Raw genomic sequence first — 10,188 nt, 5'->3', positions numbered from 1 at the left:
ATATGCACAGCAAATTAATTAGAAATAAATCTGTTACAAAGCCTCCAGTTCAAACTAGAATACAGTCCTCAAAGTGAAACAGTCCGACTGAACTGAACCATGCCACACTGAACCAGCTTTCCTCTCCTTGCTTCCAAATGTTATCCAGCAAGTCTCTCTCTCACAACCTTCTGATATATTTCTTCTATCTGACTAATCAAGTGCATACATTAACAAAGCTTTCAGAAAAACAGCTTGCTTTTCACAATTTTCTTTTAGGGGGTGGGGGTGAGTCAAGGCATTAAAAAATAAGCCCATTTTGTTGTGCTTGCAGATGAAAGCCAATACGAGGAAATGTACTGGTACCTGTACTTGTCACATTATTTTTTTTATTAATTTATTTATTATGGAGGGGGGAGGAGCCTGGGTTAAGCTTGTAGAGTCATATTTTAGGAATACTGTAACCTGTTGTAGCTTTTTTTGTTTCGTTATAGTTTTTTAACATTTACGGATAGTCACCCCTTGGTATGTGATAGCATTGCGTTAAGTGAAAGCTCGTCACATAACAGTTTATCATACACCAAGTTTGATATAACATGGGTTCAGTGGGGATAGGGAGGGAACCAAGAACCTAAAAAAAAAAAAAAAAAAAAAAAAAAAAACTTTCCCTTTTAGACTTGCCCTAGGTGCATTCATTTGCACCATGCTCTCCACTAGGGGGAACATCCTTGCCAGATGTGATTCCAAGACACAAGTTTCAGTATTGCACACAACAAAAGATATAACTTTATATCACACACTGCACTATTTGTTACGCCATTCCACTATTATTTAGTTATAGCAATGGTGTCTTGGCGGCGTATGCACAAAATTTAATGATAGGGAGACATTAATGGAATGTAAACACTGAGCAATCATCCTGGCTCAAATGTCTGGTGATCGGCTTTCATGAGAGGCATCATGTATGCACAGGATTGTTATGCCCAGCCACCAGAATTATAGTAAAAGTGAGTTTTGCCAGCATTATTGGAAAACTGGGTACAACTTGTAGTTCATCGTTCTGTTGATTTATCACATGCCGAACAAATGTATAACAAGACCTAACTGTACTATGCAAGTACAGTATTTTGATTTCAAAGTTTTGTTGTAGGAATGTTTCTTTTAGGGCATTTTTTGCATTAAAGGATATCTTTATTCTCGTGGCATATCTTAGTTTTCTAGGTGTTTTTATTATTTCAATGGAGTTTCTCGTTTCAAAAGATTGCTTTTGGTGGATTGTGTTCTTGCATATGATTTTTTTCTTTCAGGGCTGTTTTTAAGGGGACTTTTTAAATTGAGTTTTTTTCCTTTTTTTTTTTTTCTACCAGAGGATCTGTTGACTTTTTTGGGGGGAGGCAGGGGAAGGGGGAGGGAGTTGATGTATTGAATTATCTGTTCGTTATGTCGCTTCTTGAGGGTGGAGACCATTATGAGGGATGTTTTTTATGTTTTTTTTTTGTTTTTGTTTTTATGTTGTTCGGGAGAATTAGGAACTTACTGGTGTGATTTTTTCTGATTAGAAGATGAGATGCAGAGGTATATGGGAAAGGGGATGTGAGTTGCCTGGAAGGCAACCTGATCAGAGGGCAGGGTAACATGGAGGAGATTTGTTTGTGGTCACCCTTTCTGGGATTAAGATGTCTGGCTTTAGATAAATAGTTAGATAAATGGATTTTCATGGTAGGAGATATTACTGGTATGTAAATGTATTTTTGAAACTTTCTGTAAGTATTTTGAGTAACTTTTGCTTTTGAGGATTTTTCTACGGAGATTATTGTGTTAAGGGATTCTTTTTTGCACTGAGGATTATTTTTTTCCATTTAGGTGACTATTTGCAGAGTTGTATGGGATTTTTATATGATATTCTCCTTTTAGTTTTGTGTGTGTGTGTGTGTGTGTGTGTGTGTGTGTGTGTGTGTGTGTGTGTGTGTGTTGTATTTTCAGTGGATTTCTGTTACTTTTAGGGATTCTGTTTTCAGAGGTCCTTTTTTTTCTGTTATGGAATCTTTTGGTGTTACTTTTTTTGTGTGTGTGGGGGGGGGAGGAGTTAGTCTGGGGATTCAGTTACCTATTCCTGTTATCTTTAGTATTGGTGGAGGCCATTATGAGGGATTGTTGTTTTGATGATGTTGGGTTTATTTTATGTTTTTTGTGTGTGTTTTATTTGGAAGGAATTTTTAAGTGGGTGCTTTTTATTAGTGGTGGAGTCTATGGTATATTGGCATTGTTGGTTTAGGTTTAGTGGGTCAGGATGCTCTAACCAGTTGTGACTCCCAAGGGTTTATGTCTGAAGGATGTTCAGGATTTCTTGTGCTCATAGGCTAATATTGCTGAGGGAAGAGCATCTGGTTACTCTTGAAGTAAATACAGTGTCTGGACTAAGTAGCTTAGCCCTGGGCCTTCACTTCTGATGGGGTAATAAAGGATTGCATAATAGATAGGTAGATAGGTAGAATGATAAATTAGCATAACATTTGCAGATGGTTTTGTTTGTGAGTTGGAGCCAGGATTTCAAAGGCAAGATTATGTGGGTAACATGTTTGACCTGCTTCACTGGGCAGGCTGTCCAATAGTTCTTTTGCTTTAATGCTTTGTATTTCTTTATTTTTAGGGTATGACTATGGTATCTATTCTCTGACTCCGAGATGAGGTTAATCGTTTCATTTTGTTTTGTTTATAAAGGCTCCAACATGGTTTGAATGCATTGGCCTTGGTCGCCAAATGGGAGCTGTCCACATTTCCTCATCTCTAGCAGCCTCTGTATTTATTTTTTTTCTTTTAAGGAAGAAGGAACCAAAGGCCAGAATTCAGTCCCTTATCCCTGAGGTCACACACTATGACCCCATCCCAGGTCAATTTTGGCCTGCTTCTTGCAACCCTACCTTCATTTTTCACACCTCTTGCCCTTCAGCCAAAATTAGCAGGAGAAAGTGAGAAAGGCCAGAGTACAGGATAGAAAACTTTTATTGACATTTTCTCGACATCACCAGACCTTACACATGGATTTCTTTGTATGTGGTTTATTAAGGACACTTGACGTTCTACCCTGCGGTCACAGCGTGTGTCCGTGGGTGTGATGTTTGTGTGTGAGCCATATTAATACCTTAGATAACATTTCTCCTTTTGCACCACAAACCACTATTTACACAGTGCTGGACAAAGCCTTCCTCCCTCTTCCCCTTATGTTTACCCTCTTATAACATAAAGTATTGCCCAGCCCCAATATCACACTTGTTGCCTTCTATTTACTCTCCATACATTGCCCGAAGAGAGGTGCAGTGATAAAGTGGAAAGGTACAGTCAGGGACATAAATTGCCTTATTATTCCACCATGTTGTCTTCACATTTATGACTTGCTTATCACTTTTCTCCCAGATCCATAAAAATCGGAGTAATTTTTGAGTATAGAAATATATCAAGCTTGTCTTAACATGGGAAGATTAGCCAGGAAAGTGAGAAATAGAAGTGGTAGAATATGTCATGAACTCTTGTCCATGACTGTGCACTCTAACAAAAGAAGCATTGGCCAGGGAGGTGGAATGATACAGTGGAATGCATGAAGGAAGGTGGCAGGAAGTGATGCTGGTAATGGAGGAGTTTGGAGGCGTTTTGGTTGTGTTTACCCTGCATGCAGTCAGGGATGATAAGGTCTGGGAATATAAATACAGAGAGAGAGAGAGAGAGAGAGAGAGAGATTTAAATTGTACAGTACATACTCCCAGGCTCTCAGGTACTCCAAAAGGAAAGTAAAACTAGAATAATTTTCCTAGTTAAAGTTCAACAATTCAGTGGCGTTCACAAAAACATTTATTCAAATTCAATTAATTTCTTTATAAATTATATACATCCTGGTGTTTATTATTATTATTATTATTATTATTATTCCAGATTCAAGTTAGTGTTTTTACATATTCTTAAAGCATAGTGCATTGTGTTGTGTTTTTGCTCCGAGTTATTGATATTTTTTCAGTCAGATTTCTTAAGCAATTTTTATCAGTGCATTTGAGGTAGTACTGTCTAATCAGATCTCTTATCACATATGACACTCTCTCTCTCTCTCTCTCTCTCTGTAGACAGAATATATACACAGGAACAGTATGTCATTGCTTTTATCTAAGACTTCAGTAACCTGCACTGAACGTCCATTTCCTTCTATGTAAGGGCGGATAAGGGGGTGTGTAGAATGAAAGTCGTTACTGAATTGGGACAGAAACAGCTGAAGTTCCTTGTGTCCAAGCCACCCCTCACTGGATGTGGCGTTAGGGATTATATAGAAGTAGGGTTGGGATGATAATAATAATAATAATAGTAATAATAATAATAATAATAGTAATAATAATAATAATAATAATAGCTGGAATAATGTTATGATGTCAGTATAACCAACCCAGCAGTCACAACTCTTCAGCTCAGTTCAAGCACTGGTTTATATTCATTTCAACATACACTTTCTCACAGTATATTCAAGTTTTATGACAAGGGTGTGGGTGTAATTTATGTGTCTGTTGCAGTGTCATTCACCCCTTTTTCCAGAACTCCAGTATGCTCACTTCGACACACTTTCCCACAACACACGCAAGTTTTAGTATATGCGTCTGATTCACCCATCTTGACTCGTTCAGTGCCATGACACGTTATTTTAGTTTATTCCTAAGGACTGCAGACGGTTATATGAAGCTTAGGTAAAATTTCTGGTACTGATGTGGTTGCTCAGACCCCATTAACTTCTTCATGGCGTATATTTTATTCAGTTCATCCATTTCTCTCTCTCTCTCTCTCTCTCTCTCTCTCTCTCTCACACACACACACACACACACACACACACACACACACACACACACACACACACACACACACACACACACACACACACACACACACAATGCCCTTCTCTTATTGTCGCGAGAAACTTTTGGGCTGGCAGTTTTCTTTCTCACTCTTCTCCCTTACGTCAAGTTTAGCGTTGCGCTACTTCCCCCTAACACACCCAGAATTATCCTTCTTAAAAAACTTTGTCGCTACCGTACCTTCTCTCTCTCTCTCTCTAAGTTAAACATGGCGCTACTCACCATAACTCACCCAGAATTATATCTTCTTAAAAAACTTTGGCGCTACATTTTCTGTTATATGCCTCGAGTATTGTGTGGCTGTTGTTCTATTTTCTTCTATAAACGGTTTATCATTCTCTTACATATTCTTGCAAAGGGTGGTCATGCCGAAATTAATGTATTATTTCATTAAATCCAACATCAGTCTTTGGGTATAATTCTCCTACTATTCTTTTACCCTACCTTCCTGCTAATCTAACCTAGCTTCCTACCTACATGCCTTTCTACCTAGCTACTTAATCTACTTAATCTCCTACCTACAGTCATGAGCAAAAGTTAGCCAACAATTTTCTGCCGGCTATAAGCGTGGAATATGTTAGATGAACTATACACAACAGCAGTATGAGAAGGAAGGATATTGTCTGTCGTTTGAGGAGGAATAAAAAATATGGAAGGCAGGGCGAAATGCTTGCTAAGTTTTGCTCGTAGCTGTCCACACCTGCCTTCATCCTTGTCCATCCATATTGTTATTTTTGTACCTCCTCCTATTGCACACTCCCACTACACTTTCATTCTCTGGGTCCAAATTGGCACGTCAGATGCTCACCTGTTACTGCATTCAGCCCTCCACGCAGGTCTGCCTTTGTCTGGCGCTTTCCCTATGCCAAGCACTTTCTCTGTTTTAGGCGTTTCATTTCCCTGTTTCCAGCGTTCTCTCTCCGAGTGTCAGCCAGTTTCACTCTGTATTTTAAGCATGTCATTTCCCCGTTTCCAGCGTTTTCTCCCCTTTTCAGAGCATTTCCTATTTCTCTCTCTCTCTCTCTCTCTCTCTCTCTCTCTCACACACACACACACACACACACACACACACACACACACACACACACACACACACACACACACACACACACACACACACACACACACACACACACACATTCATATTACACCCCACTCTAGTTGATTTCTGTCCCAACTAACTTTTTCCCAAATAAATGTCAGGGCGGGAGTGCGTTTTTCATCCCCCCCACCCCCTCAACCACCACCTCCATCGCGGCACTCAGCAGGCCCTTATATTTTTGCTTGCTCGTTGGATGTTTTCTGTGGTAGGACAATGTTGAGGGCACACACACACACACACACACACACACACACACACACACACACACACACACACACACACACACACACACACACACACACACACACACACACACACACACACACAGTCGTTAGTGAGTAGGGATAGGAATACCACCACCCTTACGCAGCAGGCCGACACACTTTTGCATGCTCGTTGGGTGTAGCATACGTGTTTTCTGTGGATGGACATTGTTGTGGAACAGGTGAGGGAGTCTTTGTGGTGGGACTGTGTTGGGGGGAATAAATAGGGGTCTTTTGTGTGTGGTAGGACAGGGAATTCTGGGAATGGTGTGTCGTCGAAGAGGGAGTCGTTACCGAATAGGGACTTTTTCGCTAACACTCTTAACTACCTCGTTCTTTATTTTTTGGCTTGTTCATTTGATTTAGCATGGATTTCTTCTGTGGTAGGAAATTGTTTTAATAAATGGTTTTTCGTCAGAGGAATGAGTCGTTACTGAGTAGGGGCATTAATGTTGCGTCTCTGAGGATTGGACGATAGACATTAAAAGGACAGGCAAGTAGATGGTATATTGATATGAATCAAGGAGTGAGGGACGTTTGTAACTGTGTAATTGGGCAGTGGAGCCGCCAGGGTATATCGGTGCCACTACGTGAAGGCGTCCTCCTCCGGCACCGATAACAAGGAGAAAGTAAAGAATAAGTCACAGGATGGAAGGAATTAAGGAATATGTCAGACAGCCCCCTAAGCACACGAGAAAACACACCCCACCCCCCATTTATCTCAGCTTCCCACTCCTTTATCATTTTGCCTCGTCATCGATCTTCCCCTCTTTTTTTTTTTTTTTTTTTTTTTTTTTTGTCGGCCTCTATTTCATGCACCCTTTTTAGTTTTGCATTCTGTAGATGTTCCCCCTTTCTCTCTCTCTCTCTCTCTCTCTCTCTCTCTCTCTCTCAAGGTTTCGGGATCAGGAAATGGACTGAGATACCCGCAGTTTATTTGCGGGATTTTACTCCCCCCCCTCCTCTCTCTCTCTCTCTCTCTCTCTCTCTCTCTCATCATTCATCCCCACTTTACGTTCTTTCCCACAAAGTCTTTTTCACCTTAATGTGTTCAAGACTGATGGCTCCTCTTAAGCTCTTATCCTGTCCCTCCCCCCCATCTCTCTCTCTCTCTCTCTCTCTCTCTCTCTCTCTCTCTCTCTCTCTCTCTCTTCCTACCCTCACAACCTCTCCCTCTCTTCTCCCCTCCTCCCCACGTCCCCCTCTCTGATTATGAACTTGGTCCCTGAGGGGTGATAATTCTGTCCCCTAACACACACCATTTCGACCCTCATGCTTTTTTTCCACTCCTTTATGTGTTTGTCTGTGTCTGTCATTCTCTATATCAGTCTGTCTGTAACTATCTCTATCTTTCTATCTCTCTGGCTACATATTTATCTTTCTGTATGTCTGTTTTTTTATCTGTCTCATTCACCTGTTATTTCTGTCTAACCTTTATACCCTAAATCTCTCTCTCTCTCTCTCTCTCTCTCTCTCTCTCTCTCTCTCTCTCTCTCTCTCACTGATTTGATTTAAAAATACATATTTGTACTGGCGAGTTAGATTTTTTCATGCAAATGCGGAATGGATTTTGCTGTGTCCACTAACATTGAAAAAATTTGCACTCCATGAATGAAACTAAAAACCAGCTGGAAAAAATATATTGTAATTAGGTTCTGGTTAAGCTCCAAAGCCTTTCACTATGATGAGATGACGCATTTTAAAAAAATAATTTATTCTTGTTTCTGTCCAGTTATACGAATGTCCCTCTTCTCCCTTCCTATCCCTAAAGGAGGAATTGATTTATTCTTGATACTGCCCAGTTATACAAATGTCCCTCCTCTCCCTCCCTGTCACCCTAAAGGAAGATGCTAGACTGCCGGAGAAAGGTATCTTCAGCCTGTGGTCCACGGGGCTCACATTACAGATTAACCTGACACAACTACTGTTACTAGTGCTTCTAACGTCGAATGATTTTGCTTAGTTTTTGAGTGACTTTTCGGACGTTGTGTGTGTGTGTGTGTGTGTGTGTGTGTGTGTGTGTGTGTGTGTGTGTGTGTGTGTGTGTGTGTGTGTGTGTACGCACCTGCCGCGTCATATTATCCGCGCCTAATATTATTCGTCACTCAGATTAAAGTCTTGTCATGTTAAATTGGGCCTAAAATGAACCTCTCCAGTATAATAAGTGAACACATTAGGCTTGATAGTTCGTCTACTTCTTTAATATACAGCGAAAATTATCTAGAATATTTGTTTTTTCCCCTTATGTAGTGTGTAGGTGATGTCAGAAGAGCCAGGAGTTGTTACTGAGTAGGGACGGGATAGGTAGATCGATAGACAGGTGATAGATGGATGAATATATACTTGTAGACAGGCCTCCACTCTCACAGGCCTGAAGTACTCTAATTGTTAAAGGGGGTTCATAGTGACTGGGAACATATTAGATAGGTAGATAGATAGGTGATAGATATGTAGATAGATGAATAGAACGATAGATTGATGGAGAAGGATAAGTAAGTACACAGATAGACGGACAAAGCGATAGATAGCGAGGCAGGTACACGTTGACTAAAATGTATAACTACTTAGCTTACAGATCTATAGTTCACTGGTTACTTGTCGAGTGGTGAATAAGCATAGAAGGGGGTCGTTGGCGAGTAGGGACATAATGGATAGATAGATAGATAGATAAAGTAGATAGACAAGCCACTGCACCCTGTACCTTTGTTTTATGCATTCTAGCCACTGGATACTAAGCTTAGGTATAAATCTGTGACTGAACAGGAGTAGATTAAGTAGACAGGTGGATAGGTAGATAGATATAATTACCCAGACTGGTAGATGGGCAAGCTACTACACTTCGGCATAACAGACGTATACTCTTTAGCTGTTATTAGATAGATAGACAAATAGATAGCCAGGGAGATAGGTAGAAAGGTTTATTTATATCCTCTAGCCTTGAAACTCCCAACATAAACGTGTGATTAAACGTTAGAGTGGGCAGGTTCTTGTGACTCTACTTACACAGACGATAGATATATAGGTAGGTAGATAGACATAGGTAGGTAGGTAGATGGAGAGATAGGTTGTGATTAAATGTTTAGTTGGTAGGTGAGTGTGTGCCTTTACTTATTCACGTCTCGGTGGATCTTCCTTCCCCTAGCGCCTCCAACACCAACCCCTCTCTCTTACCTACACGTGGAGAGAGAGAGAGAGAGAGAGAGAGAGGGGGGGGGTACACTATGACCTATTATCTCTGGAGTTAATCTGTCCACCTTCTACATGACAAGACCCATTTAATAACAAGTGGATTCTCGAATTACAAGCCTCTCCCGCTTCTACGATACAGGCCTCTCCCCATTCTACGATACAAGTCCCTCACCCCTGTACAATATGAGACTCTCCCCCTTCTACGATATAAGACTTTCCCCCTGCTACGATATAAGCCTCTCCCCCTTCTACGATACCTAACAAGCCTCTCCCCCTTCTACGATACTGCTGTAACATTAAGTACCATCACTTTAAGATGGACCTGTGGGCTGAAGTATTGTTGGTATAGATTTCGGTAACACCTCATGTTTAACGATTTGATATGGCTAGTACCACGATATTCTCTCTCTCTCTTTCTCTCTCTCTCTCTCTCTCTCTCTCTTTCTTCCTCCTCCCCTATTTCTCTTCTCCTGTCTCTTCTCCTCTGTCCCTCCCAGTACCACCCTCTTCCCCCGCAACACATTCGCTCTACAACATTAATATCACTGCCTCAACCCTCCAGCCTTCTCTCTCTCTCTCTCTCTCTCTCTCTCTCTCTCTCTCTCTCTCTCTCTCTCTCTCAAACACATAAACAACGATCAGGTCATAAAGATTACATGGCAAACACAAAGAAACAGGAAAGGCGGTAGTGTAAATAGGGCGGAAAAGTCATAAATACTTTAAAGGTAAGATGGAGGACATGATTAATTTTATTGCGTAAAGGAGAGAC

Source organism: Coenobita brevimanus, chromosome 96 (genome assembly GCF_032717465.1).
Source record: "Coenobita brevimanus isolate Jiangsu-jjx chromosome 96, ASM3271746v2, whole genome shotgun sequence".
In the NCBI taxonomy this organism is placed as follows: Eukaryota; Metazoa; Arthropoda; class Malacostraca; order Decapoda; family Coenobitidae; genus Coenobita; species Coenobita brevimanus.
The sequence above is the reverse complement of the archived record's forward strand: the minus strand, read 5'-3'. Positions refer to the sequence as shown.